Source organism: Alligator sinensis, unplaced genomic scaffold, assembly GCF_000455745.1.
Source record: "Alligator sinensis unplaced genomic scaffold, ASM45574v1 scaffold405_2, whole genome shotgun sequence".
Lineage (NCBI taxonomy): Eukaryota > Metazoa > Chordata > Crocodylia > Alligatoridae > Alligator > Alligator sinensis.
This window is the reverse complement of record NW_005842160.1, coordinates 1,594,377-1,606,045: the sequence shown is the minus strand read 5'-3', so window position 1 is coordinate 1,606,045 and position 11,669 is coordinate 1,594,377. Positions and strand designations below refer to the sequence as shown.

The following is an 11,669-nucleotide window of genomic DNA, read 5'->3' as shown; positions in this document are numbered from 1 at the left end:
GATTGATTGACTCTATTTGTGGATAGTTTAAGGCCTCCATTATTTCTGTTTTCTGCTTTTGCAGTTTCAACTCCCTTAGCATTTCTACCTTGCTGCTTCTAGCCTGGTCTGGTGGGAGGGGAGAGGGGAGTACAAAAGTATATCCCCAGCTATACTTTTTCTATTGAAACTTAGCATTTCTACCACAGAGGTCCTAGGGTACCTCTCTTGTCAGTTAAAAAACAAATCTACCCTAATTGAGTCAATGCAGCATTTGATGTAGAGTTCCACTCCACCACCAATCCGATCTAGTACTGGGGTCGGCAATGTTTTTAGGCAGAGTGCCAAAAACACCCGCAACCTTGACTTGTAAGGTGTGTCGGGGCAGATGGCGGGGGAGCCATGGGGGCCCCTATCCTTGTTGTGGCAGTGCAGCCCCAGCCCATTCCCTGCTGTTCGCCCCAACGTGCGCATGCCAAACAAAATGACTTTGTGTGCCATACTCTGGCACCTGTGCCTGATGTAGTCTAGCTTTCTGTATAACTTGTATTTTGGTATTACATCTTCCAATTGATTTTCCTCATTTCACATTTCTGAGATATCTAGTATGGCAGTATTGTTATTTACTGCTAGGCAGTCAAGTTCCTCAGTCTTGGACCTTAGACTTCTGGCATTAGTATAAAAGCCAGAATCTTTTAAAAAAAATTTCTTGAAATAAGAATAGGAATACATAAGAATATAAATATAAATCTTTTTTATTGTTGCCTGGGTGGCCACTTGTGTATGACAGTTTAATTAGTAAATCTATTTTTTCATGCTGTTCTCGTATTTCACCTGCATACTTCTAGCCTGTTTCTTACGCTTACTGTTCACAGCTTCACCCCTATAGGGTGTTTCAATCTGAGCCCTGTGCTATTCTGCACCTTTTAGCTCCCCATTTATTAGTTTCAAAGGTGTTCTACCACCTTTCTAATGTTTACCCCTTGTCAAGCCAGGACATAGGCAGCCAGGTCTGGAGGATCATCTCAGGGTCAGAAACACAGCTGAGGTCTGAGGGGAGCAGGCCACATCAGAGGTAGGCAAATCAGGAAGCCCGAAGATCCATCCAGGAAACATGTCAGAAATCCATAGTCAAGCAGAACACAGGGCCAGGAGACTAGCTGGGTCACATATCCAGGAGATCAAACCAGAATTGGGTCAAATATCCAAAGGATCAGGCCAAGCTTGGGGTCCACAGGCCAGCCAGGTCAGGCCTGGAGACCGTCAGGAAACCAGTGCCAGCATGACCTAAAGGTACAACCCAGACACAGGACTGAACCTTATTGCTCTGACATTTCCTCTTCCAGGGCAGGGGTTTATATTGGAAGAGGTGAAGGGCCAGCTGACCTAGGCAGACCACTTTTCTGGCAGCGAGTGGGTATCTGCTAGGCCAGGGCTGGGCAAAATATGGCCTGTGGGCCGCATCTGACCTGCCAGGCCATTCGATCAGGCTTGCGGGGCACCTCTAAAATTTAGATAATTATTACCTGCTGGAGGCTGCTTGTCTGAAAGCGGACTGCCCTACCCTGCCCCTTCCTCACCACACAGAGCTTCTGGAGACCAGAAGCTCCTGGCTAGTAGAGACTTCTGCCCTGGCAATCCTGTGGCTGTTCCCCAGCCCTCCCTCATCCGAGAGTTGAAAGTCAGGTGAGAACTGGCGGGGGGAGAAGTACCACTGGAGATCGTCCCACTCTGTGGGGGTGGTGGGACTCTGGCTGTGTGCCTCCATGTGCCACTCCTGGCTAGAGTGCCAGGAGCACCGCGTGTAGGCATGGAGCTTGCTCAGCTTGATGGCATGTGACTTTCCGTGGTTCTGGCACTCTAGTGTGCCACTGGGTCAGGCTAGGTCAGCTCCATGGCACGCTGTGTGGGTCCCGGCCTTGCAACCAGGAACCATGTGCTGCTGGGAGGAGACAGGCTGAGCCAGGCCAGCTCCATGCTGTGCCGTGTGGGCCCTGGACATGCAGAGCAGAACTGCATGCTGCTGGGATGGGCCAGGCCTGGTTGGGTTGTCTCTGTGCCACACTGTGTGGGTCCTAGGCTTTGCAGCCAGGACCTATGTGCCACAGCTGGTTCAGGCTGGCTCTGTGCTGCACCATGCAGGTCCCAGCCTTGGACCTGGGAACCATGCAGCGCAGCAGGGAGCCAGCCCGGCCCATCCTGTCCCCTCTTGGGCAGCATGTGGTTCCCCGCTGCATTGCCGAGATCCATGTGGCAAAGGACAGAGGGCCTGGGCCAGGCTGGCTCTGTTCTGTGCCATGTGGGTCCTGGACTTGCAGCCAGAACTGTGTTGTGCCTGGATGGGATGGGCCAGGCTGGCCTCATGTTGCACCATATGGGTTCCAGCCTTGTAGGCCGAAACTGCATGCTGCAGTCAGGATAGGACGCGCAGGGCTGGCTCTCCACCTCCCACCATACCCCCAACCCATACCAACACCCTCCCACAGCCCCCTACACACTCCCAGCCCCCTCACCCTTCACTATATCCACACACACACTTCCCCCCCATCATACTCCCGAACACCCCACACCCTCTTACAGCCCCCCACTCCTACCATAATCACTCCCCAACCACACAGCCCCCACATGCGTCCCCTTATCCCCCTCCCCCCTGACACAACATACAAGAGTAAGACTATATTTTGAGCTATTATGCAATCACCTCTATACCAACATACATACAGCAGGGCAAAAATATATTTTAAAATAAAATTAAAATAAGTTATAGTAGATATTATTTGATTTTTTTTTAGTATGCGATTTGTTTTTTTTCCAGTTTCACGATCGCAACCCCCACCCCTCCCAAAAAGGAGTACTTCATAGACATTAGGGGCTGGAAGGGACCTCACAAGATCATTGAGTCCAGCCCACCTGCCATAGGCAGGAAGTCTGCTGGGGCCAAATGATCTCAGCAAGATAAGCATGCAAACGCCTTTTGAATGAGCCCAGAGTAGGTGCTTGCACCACCTCTGGGGGGAGTCTGTTCCAGACCTTGGACATTTGGACTGTAAAGAAGTTTTTCCTTCTGTCCAGTCTAAATCAGCCTTCCCGAAATTTGTGGCCGTTAGAGCTTGTTATCCTTTGGGGGGCTCTGGTGAACTGTTCTCCCAGCTCCTGGTGCACAACCCTTATATACTTCCACGGCAAGGGGAGGGACTTCTGGTGGCAAAGGTCAGGGGCAGGATTTCTGGTCCCAAGATAGTGACCAGGGGGCAGGGCACCTGTCAAAGGGCAGGGCTACCCTCACCACCCTCCTTAAGCAGCCCTCCAGCAGAAATAATTGCCCACCTCTTGCTAGGCCCAGCTAGAGGTTTCTGGCCACCTGCATCTGCCCCCTGTGCTGTTGGGAAGGTGGCAGCCTGGGGCCCAGGCAGGGCCCTGGGTGCCTGACACCCCCTGCCGGGAAGCAAAGAAACCCCCAGGCCCCTGCCTTCTTCGCCACAACAGCGGTTTGCTTTCCTTCTCTTACTGCCGCTGGTTTCGGAGCTTTTCTTCTCGCCTGACAACGTTTCCTCTCGCCCTTGCTGACTGGTTGAGGGATGGGAGGGAGTTATTACCCGCCCCTGAAGTCAGCAGAGGCAGCGCAGGGAGGCACCGCATCAGCCTGCAGTTAGTCCCCAAGGAGTCACCTGTCCGCTGCCCCCGGCCAGGGGAAGCCTCTGTGCCTCCGGCTCCTTCACAAGTGCTGGCGGCCCCCTCGCCGCACGCTGCAAAGCCCCGGGCTCCTTAGGCCAAGCCCAAGCTCCCGCTCGGAGCTGCGGGAGTGGGAGGGGCAGCGGCACAGGCCGGCGCGCTTGGTTTCACCAAGGCTTGTCCAGTCCCGGTGCCCGTCCAGTCCCCCGAGCCCAGCCCGTCAGTCCCGCCCGGCTCCGCGGCATTGGGCAGCGCCCTGGCTTCCGGCAGCCAATGGACGCGCGGGACGTGCGGCGCTCCCGCCAATCCCACGCGGCCTTGTTCTGGGGTGGGGTCGTTGCTCATCCCCTGCTAGTGCTAGCTCTGTGCCGGAGCCGTGGTAGTTGCCTGCCGCTCAGGCTCGCAGAGCAGCCTGGCTCGGCGCTGTCGCCACTGAGGATGAGCTCCCGTGAGGCCCAGCGCGCGGCCTGTCCCCCCCGCCCTGGCCCCGTCATCTAGCGACTGGTGAGGAGGCGGCGGGGGGCTGCACGGGCCGGTGGGGGGGACAGGTCCCCCCTCCACCTCCGGCGCCTTAACGGGCCGTAACCGTCCGGGCCGGAGCAGTGGCCTAGCGGCCGCCCCGGGGGCAGCGCTGGCGGCGCCGCTGCTCCTACTCGTCTCTTTCCGCTGCTGTCCCTTGCGCCACGTCGTAAGCACTCCGGGAGCCTCCCCAGGCATAGGCGGGTCTCGGCTCCTGAAAAAGGGGTTCAGGTGCTGCGGTGCCGTTAGCACGTGTAAAACGACACATTTTTCTCCAGTATAAATAAGCTCGAAGCTTTGCTAATGGTGGGAGGGGGCAGGTGGATTATTGGCTTTTAAGATGGAAATGAAAACGAATCGCTGAAGGAGTTACAAAGAGTGCACAGGGCTGTGAAATAGCGTCTTTCCCAGAAGTAGCAAGCAGCCGCAAAGGCCAGCCCCTGAGTACGTGGAGACGATTAAAAAGAAGAGGTTTGTTACCAGTGGTAGGATGAGTTTAGAAGGGATTAGGTAGGTTTATAATGATACATGAAGTCAAGTGTCTCCCTTGGCACTGCTAGGACAGAGGTCTTGATGCTGCTGCTAGGCACTAGATTTTGAAGTTTGAGTGGAGCAGGAATCAAAGTGTGGGGGTAGGGTGCAAGTGCATTTCCCTGGATCCGCCTCTTTTTCCTGCCCCCAGGCATTTGTTTTCACTTTGCTGGATGTTTGGTGATGCATTTACCAGCTTGATTTCAGAGCTTCATGTTTCGGGTAGCACATCTGTAAATCTCCAATGACTGTACAGGGGATCTTTGAAATAATATTTGGGGTTCACAGATCTGACTGTTGTCAGCAGCGTTGAACAATTTGAATGTGGAGAGTTAAAACAAAGGCCCAGCCCCTGGTCCTGGCAAATAATGGGAAGGGAAAACAGCTGTGCTTTTGTGTGAAGTCAGAATGGTTTTGACCATTTCCAGTTGTGCCATTGCTCTTTTTTGTTTTTAACTTAAAATTTCTCCACAGCTGTATCTTTTTTAACTGGCTCATGGAGTATGTATAAAGTGGAAGTCATTCCAGGATGATTTAAATGAGTGTTGTAATTTACATGAATGGCATTTTTATGTTTTGTTATGAATTAAATACAAACCTTTCTATCTATAGCGTGCATTAATAATTAAAAGCTTAACAAAGTGAGGAATAAACGTTGGATAAGGAGACTGGAGTTGCTGGGATGCTGTTACTCTTTCTCCAACCACAGTTATGGCAGAAAGGAGACTTTATGCCAATGTGCTGCTTGGTGACAAAAACAATAATTGGAGCATGTTACCTGGCATTTTGAACTGTTTGTGTTATGATCAGAGAAACTTTAAGCTGAAATAAAACACTACTCTTAGGTAGCAAATGTACTTAGACTACCATGGATTCATGTTTACTTAACCTATTCTTAAAAATCTCAGTCATGGGGACTCTACAAACTCTATAGATAGCTTGTTCCAGTGCTTACATAACCTCATAGTTAGAAAGTATTTCCTCAAGTCCAATGTAAATCTTCTTTGCTGCACATTAAGCTGATTACTTCTCATCCTATCTACAGTGAACCTGGAGGACGACTCATCACTCCTCTTTAATAGAACCCTTTCCATGTTTGACAGCTGCTATGTCCTCAGTCTTTTCTTTTCTAGAGAGAAACTCAGCTCCTTCAACCTTTCTCTGTAGGTCATTGTTTTCTAAACCTCTTAACGCTCATTATTTTATCATTTGGACCCTCATCCATCTTAAAAAGTGGTGGTTGAACTGGCATAGTATTCTAGTTGAGGCATTACAGGTGCTGTGGAGATGATTCCTCCCCCCGTGTGGTTGTATATACAACACTTTGGTTGAAGCATTCCAGAGTGAGGCTTGCTGGTATGTTTTTTGCAACTTCACATTATTGGTAGCTCATATTCTCTTGCATGCAACTATTACCTTGACAGTTACTGCCCATTTTGCATATACACATTTGGTTTCTTTTTAAATGCACTTTTCTTTACCAAATTTCATTTGGCTGATCTTTGGACCATTTATCTAATTTTTCAAAATCATCTTGAATTCAAGTCTTGTTCTCCAAAGTAGTTGCAGGTCATCCCTGCTTGGTCATTTACAAGTTTGGTAAGTGAACATGCTGTTCTGCAATCCAGGTTGTTGAAAATGTTGAATCAAATACTCCATTTGAGAGATCCTTGATAATTTTTCAATGAAAAATCATGTCCAAAGATCTGGTAATTTTTTTTAGTCTGTATTTTTCTGTTCATTTATAAGAACATCCTGTAGGGTGCAGTAGGACAGCTCAGCATTGGGATATAGTTGTTTCAAAATAAAGTCAGGATGTATGCTGTAATTATTGTGTCCCTCCCTGGCTGCAATTTTGGTGATGATTATATGATCCCCCAGTAATAGGGAAGATGAGGGTTAAAGATTTGTATAAGTACTTTTTAATAATGTAGACTAAACTTTAAGGCTTGTTCTTTGGATTGCAGAGTATCAAAGCAGGTATTGTATTTATTACCAAATTACTTTAGAAAGTATGAATCATTCAACTAAAGGGGCTAAAATTGATGTTTATTTAAAGCTACACCTGAGCTCAGTTTGAATTTATAAGAACATTTTATAAGAATTTTTACCTATCAACAAAGAATTCTAATGACAGTCTGCAATGAGATTTGAGTCTGGAGCTTGCTCACTTACTTTCTGGTTGGGGCTGCCAACTCTGTGGAGACAGCTTAGCAGATATCAAAGGAAGGAGGGCAAAGTGCTGCTTCCTGTTCCTTTTCTTGAGGCAGATGTTCTTCCCCTGCAGCATTCCCACTGTTTGTTAAAATAAAATACGAGGAAGGAGATGCACATTCATTTCAAAATCACTTTGGTGTCTCATTTTTGTCTAATCCCAAATATAAAGATCTTTAATCTTTTAAACAATGCAAAGTACTCCAGTCATCTTCTAAATCATGATTGTTGTACATAAGAATTGCCATTTCAGATCATAGATTCATCTTGCCCAGTATTCTGTATCACACAGACAGGGAGTGGATGCTGACTATGGACACTTGTTTATCCAAACTGCTGCATCTTCCCACTAGATGGGGAAGAACAAGTCAAGTATAAATAATATTCATAAGCTTGTAGCTATAGAAATAATTTTGTGAGGGACTTTTAATGTATATATTAAAAGTTAGTTATATTTTTCATTAGTTAATAATAACTTCCAGGCTAGTTTTAAAAGTCCATTTGAACATCAGAGCTTCAAATCTCACTTTAGTTCAAGAACATTAATGTATTATTTGGAAATGTTTTTGAAATTTGTCTAGATACTTTGTGCCTTAGTGTTCCTCAGGTTATGATTGATAGGGTGTATGCTACTTATTCACACCACGTAGAGGCATGATTTGTTTAACCTCATAAGAGTAAGCACATTTCTATTTATTATCTATTGCTTACATTGCAACAAGCATAGGTTATTTGCATAGTAAATGTAAAGCTATTTAAGTGTGTAACATGTTTCAGCTCCATAGTCATCTTTTGTAACCTAATTGTATTCTGGCTAACTTGAGGGCTGCAAATATCACAGCATTGATGGTGCTGGTTAAGTAACATCAGTGCTGTAGTATTAGGCCAGACATTGACTAGTTCTTGTCACTTTCAAGGTTTCCAGTGGCAGCCATGAAACTGACCGACTATTAGGGACTTGAAAATGATGGGAGCTGGTCTATTTTGAGGCTTTTAATACCACCATACTGAAAGTACTGTGTATTTAGGGTGCATTATTTACACTAAGTTTGGATAAGTGTGTGCATATTTTAGGTGAGTGTATAGCTTCTCTTCTGGTTCTGAGGCTGCGTGCTTAAATGCAGTACCCTGTAGGTTACTGTAGCTTGTGCTGAACCTACAACATGGTTTGAACTGTTTGCTTACCATCCTAACAAAGTGTTTTTCTAGTTTAATCTCTGTTTATGGTGCTCTTCATAACATTTTCTAGCCATAATAATCAGAAGGACATGGAGAAGCTTGAAAGAGTCCAGAGGAGAGCCACATGCATGATCAGAGGCCAAGAGAACAGGCCTTATGAAGAGAGGCCGTGAGCTATGGGACTCTTCAGCCTGGAGAAGCACAGGCTCAGGGGTGACTTGGTGGCAGCCTATAAGTTCATACGGGGTATACATCAGGATCTGGGGGAATGCTTGTTCACCAGACCACCCCAAGGGATGACAAGGTCCAACAGTCACAAACTCCTGCAAGCCCATTTTAGGCTGGGCATAAGGAAAAACTTCTTTACTGTCCGAGCCCCCAAGGCCTGGAACAGGCTTCCCGCAGAGGTGATGCTAGCATGTACTCTGGACACTTTTAAGAAACATTTGGACGCTTATGTTTCTGGGCTCCTTTGCCTCTAGCTGACTTTCTGCCCCTTGGGCAGGGGGCTGGACCCAATGATCTTACAAGGTCCCTTCTAGCCCTAGTGTCTACGAAATCTGTTTGTACTGTTTGAACAGTAACTAGAAAAGTTGTTCACAGTGTATATTAACCCCCCCCCCCCGTCTGAAAAATCCCCAAACAACTCTTGATTTATTCTGCTTTTGTTTGGCCTTTTCCTTTCCTTTCCTATCAGACCATGGTTAAGATAATTTTTTTAAAGTCATGTCTAGGATCTGTTTTCTCTCTGCTTTGTGTCCTATATACTTTTTTCCTACCTTTTCCACTAGCTTTATCTTGTCAGATTCTTTTCCTTTCCCTGCTGCTTACTCTTGTCTACATTCAAGATTCATTCTATTTCACCAAATATACTCAGTGTTTTGAATATTACCTGCCACTTAACACCTAAGGACCAAATGCTATTAACCAAAGAAAGTAAAAGATGAAAGAAGTAACAGGTTGGGTGCCAGTGCTTGTGAGAAACTAGGGTAGTTTATCTTCTCTTTTGTCCAATCAGCTGACTGCTTGCAGAGGGGAGCTTAAACTCCTAATCAGTTAGTATTCCTTGAACTCTTAAGTTTTATCCCATTACAGTAAAAGGTTATGTGACAAATCTAGAAAATCCTCTCTCAGTCCAATCCCATCTGACTGCTGTGAAGATTTTGGCTCTTTTTATTCCTTGCCTAAGCCATTTACCCACTACTGAACTAAGTTGGGGATCTTGGTTGCTCCAGTAAGGACTGTATTCTCTTAGTTCGTGGCAGCTGCAAGGTCAAATTGTTATCCAAGTTTAATTAAAAGTAAACTCCTTTAAGTTAGATTAGAGTATATTTGACCTCTTGAATATTGGTGAAAATTGCATGTAGTAGTTAAAGAAACAGGCTATTTGCAGACTTAAAAATAAAGCAACACTTTAAACTCAGTGTGTTCCCAGGATGAGCCCAGTGCATGCTCAGAAGAGGCAGTGTCTTAGTTGGACCTGGCTCACCTGATCAACATCTGTATAGATCGGACACTTTAGTGGGGCTTTTGGCACTTTTATCTAATAGTTGATTGAATCAGCTTTAGCTAAACGTGCCAAAAAGCCTTGCTGGAGTGCCTGATCTATACAGGTGCTGCAAAGCTGGGTCCAAGTAACATAGCACACTGCTTGTACTGGGAAATTGCAGGGTATTTGTTTTTTTGTTTGTTTGTTTTTGTTTTTTGAATGTCTGCGAGCAGCCATGGTGAGCAGAAAGCATTCAGGGAAAAGGGTGAAAAAACCCAGTAAGAATAACTATGTGTAATCTTGCAACTCTTTTTATTTGAGCAGTCTTGAAACCACTTGCATGAATGAAAGTAAGCTGGTACATCAGTATTTGCAGGATTAAAACCCATATTTTTAAATTGAATAATCTATTCTTCTGTGAAACTACCCTTCAGTGGACTTAAATAACAAATCGCATAAAAAATAATTTTTAAAAGGATTTACTTGCTTCTTAACAAGTCATCTGTAAGAAAATCCAAAGAACCCATATTGTTGCTATGCACGTAACTTTGAGAGTGCAGCTTGTACCTTTGTATTTGGAATACTACAGCAGCAAGTAAATACATTATCCCGTCTAATGACAGCATAGATAAATGACTTAGGTGCCTGTTCTAAAAACAACACGCTTGTGTATTAGGAGAATAGTTTGACTTTGCCAAGAAAAAAATTATGCTCTTTTTTTCTGTTAAACGTAAGTATTTGCATGTAGTAATCACATGACAACATATGTCTTTTTTTCCTTGTGATTTACATTTGTTCTATAGTTTTCATTCTTCAATCACACACAGACTAAGTACAAACGGTCAAAAAGTCTGAGGCTGTATCGATTCAATCTGTGCAGGTTAGTCTAAGCCAGTGGCTCCCAACCTTAGGTTGCAACCCAAATCGGGGTCACGGGGGAGGGGGGGTCTGCCCCTTGCCTCACCCTTCCTGCCTGTGGGGCTGTCTTGGTGCATGGTCTGCATAGCTCTCACCGCCGCTGTTTCCCATGATCCCGGCCTGGCCTGGGCTCTGCTGGTGCCACCGGGCATGAGTGAGTCAGTGGCAGAGGCAGGGGTTGCAACCCAGATTTAGGGTTGCAGCAAAAAAACGGTTGGGAGCCACTTGTCTAAACTATGTAGATTGAACCAATAGGCAAGTGAACAGACATTCACTTTTGATTCTGGAAATGCAGCCACATGCCTGCAGTGGCCCAGGTCAGAAGATGGCAGGTGCTAGAGCACGCCTCCGTGCTCAGCTGAAGCAGATAGCTTTGGCCAAGGCTAGGCTGCCCTCCCTGCGAGGCAGCGGGGTTTGCAGGGGAAGGTGCAAAGCATCCTGGGATGCTGGGGGACTATGAGTTAACTTGAATCTTGAGGGGATTTGGGACAAAAGTTCAATAAACTGATTTAACCCAAATCAGTTAAGTCTGATGCTACATCTATCTTGGGTTATCTTAAACTAGTTTGGGCCATTTTGAAAGTGGTTTATGTGCCCTGAACTTCTGTTGTGTTAGAGAATTGAACTGGTTTCTGATGACTTTTACCAGTTCGTGTAACTTCTGTCCATAGCCATAATGCCTGCATTTAAGCAACACTCGTTATTTGCTTCCTGAGCTAGCTTGTTTTTTTACATGCTTTTATTCACAATTCAAAGACTTTTTTTTTTTTATGATTATGAGGAAACTTCAGTCTGAGCTTTTGAGTGTGTGGATAATGTGAGAATGTTGTTCTGTGGTATATGCAGAGAACCACAAGTAAGATTTTTTTTTAATTTTATGTATTTTTTTTAAACAGGACTGAGCTTTTTGAATAGAAAATTCCTCTGGGGTGTACCAAGTGAAAAAACAAAGTGCTGATTTTTATAGGGCAGAACACATGGTATGAGGAAAAAGGATTCAACTCTAAGCTGATTTAAAAATAAAATAAAGTTTTGAGGATTTTTTAAAACTAAATCCTGGGACAGATTGCTGAACTCGGGGCCATCCTGGGCGATGGGGGGGGTTGTGAATCGGGGCAAGTGCCCCAGGCCCTGGGGAGGCCCCGGGGAGTGGGGCGGAGTAGGGGCG

General features: G+C 45.9%; 1 protein-coding gene across 7 annotated transcripts in view; it reads left to right on the top strand.

The window, feature by feature from the left end:
• Nucleotides 1-3,920: 3,920 nt before the first annotated feature.
• The window catches only part of IBTK (inhibitor of Bruton tyrosine kinase), a 92,540-nt gene continuing 84,791 nt past the window's right edge, over nucleotides 3,921-11,669 (top strand). For all 7 annotated transcript variants that reach the window (XR_003094525.1, XR_001358190.2, XR_003094526.1 and 4 more), the window contains exon 1: nucleotides 3,921-4,155. The gene's annotated coding sequence lies outside the window, so the exon portion shown is untranslated. The remainder of the gene's footprint in view (nucleotides 4,156-11,669) is intronic.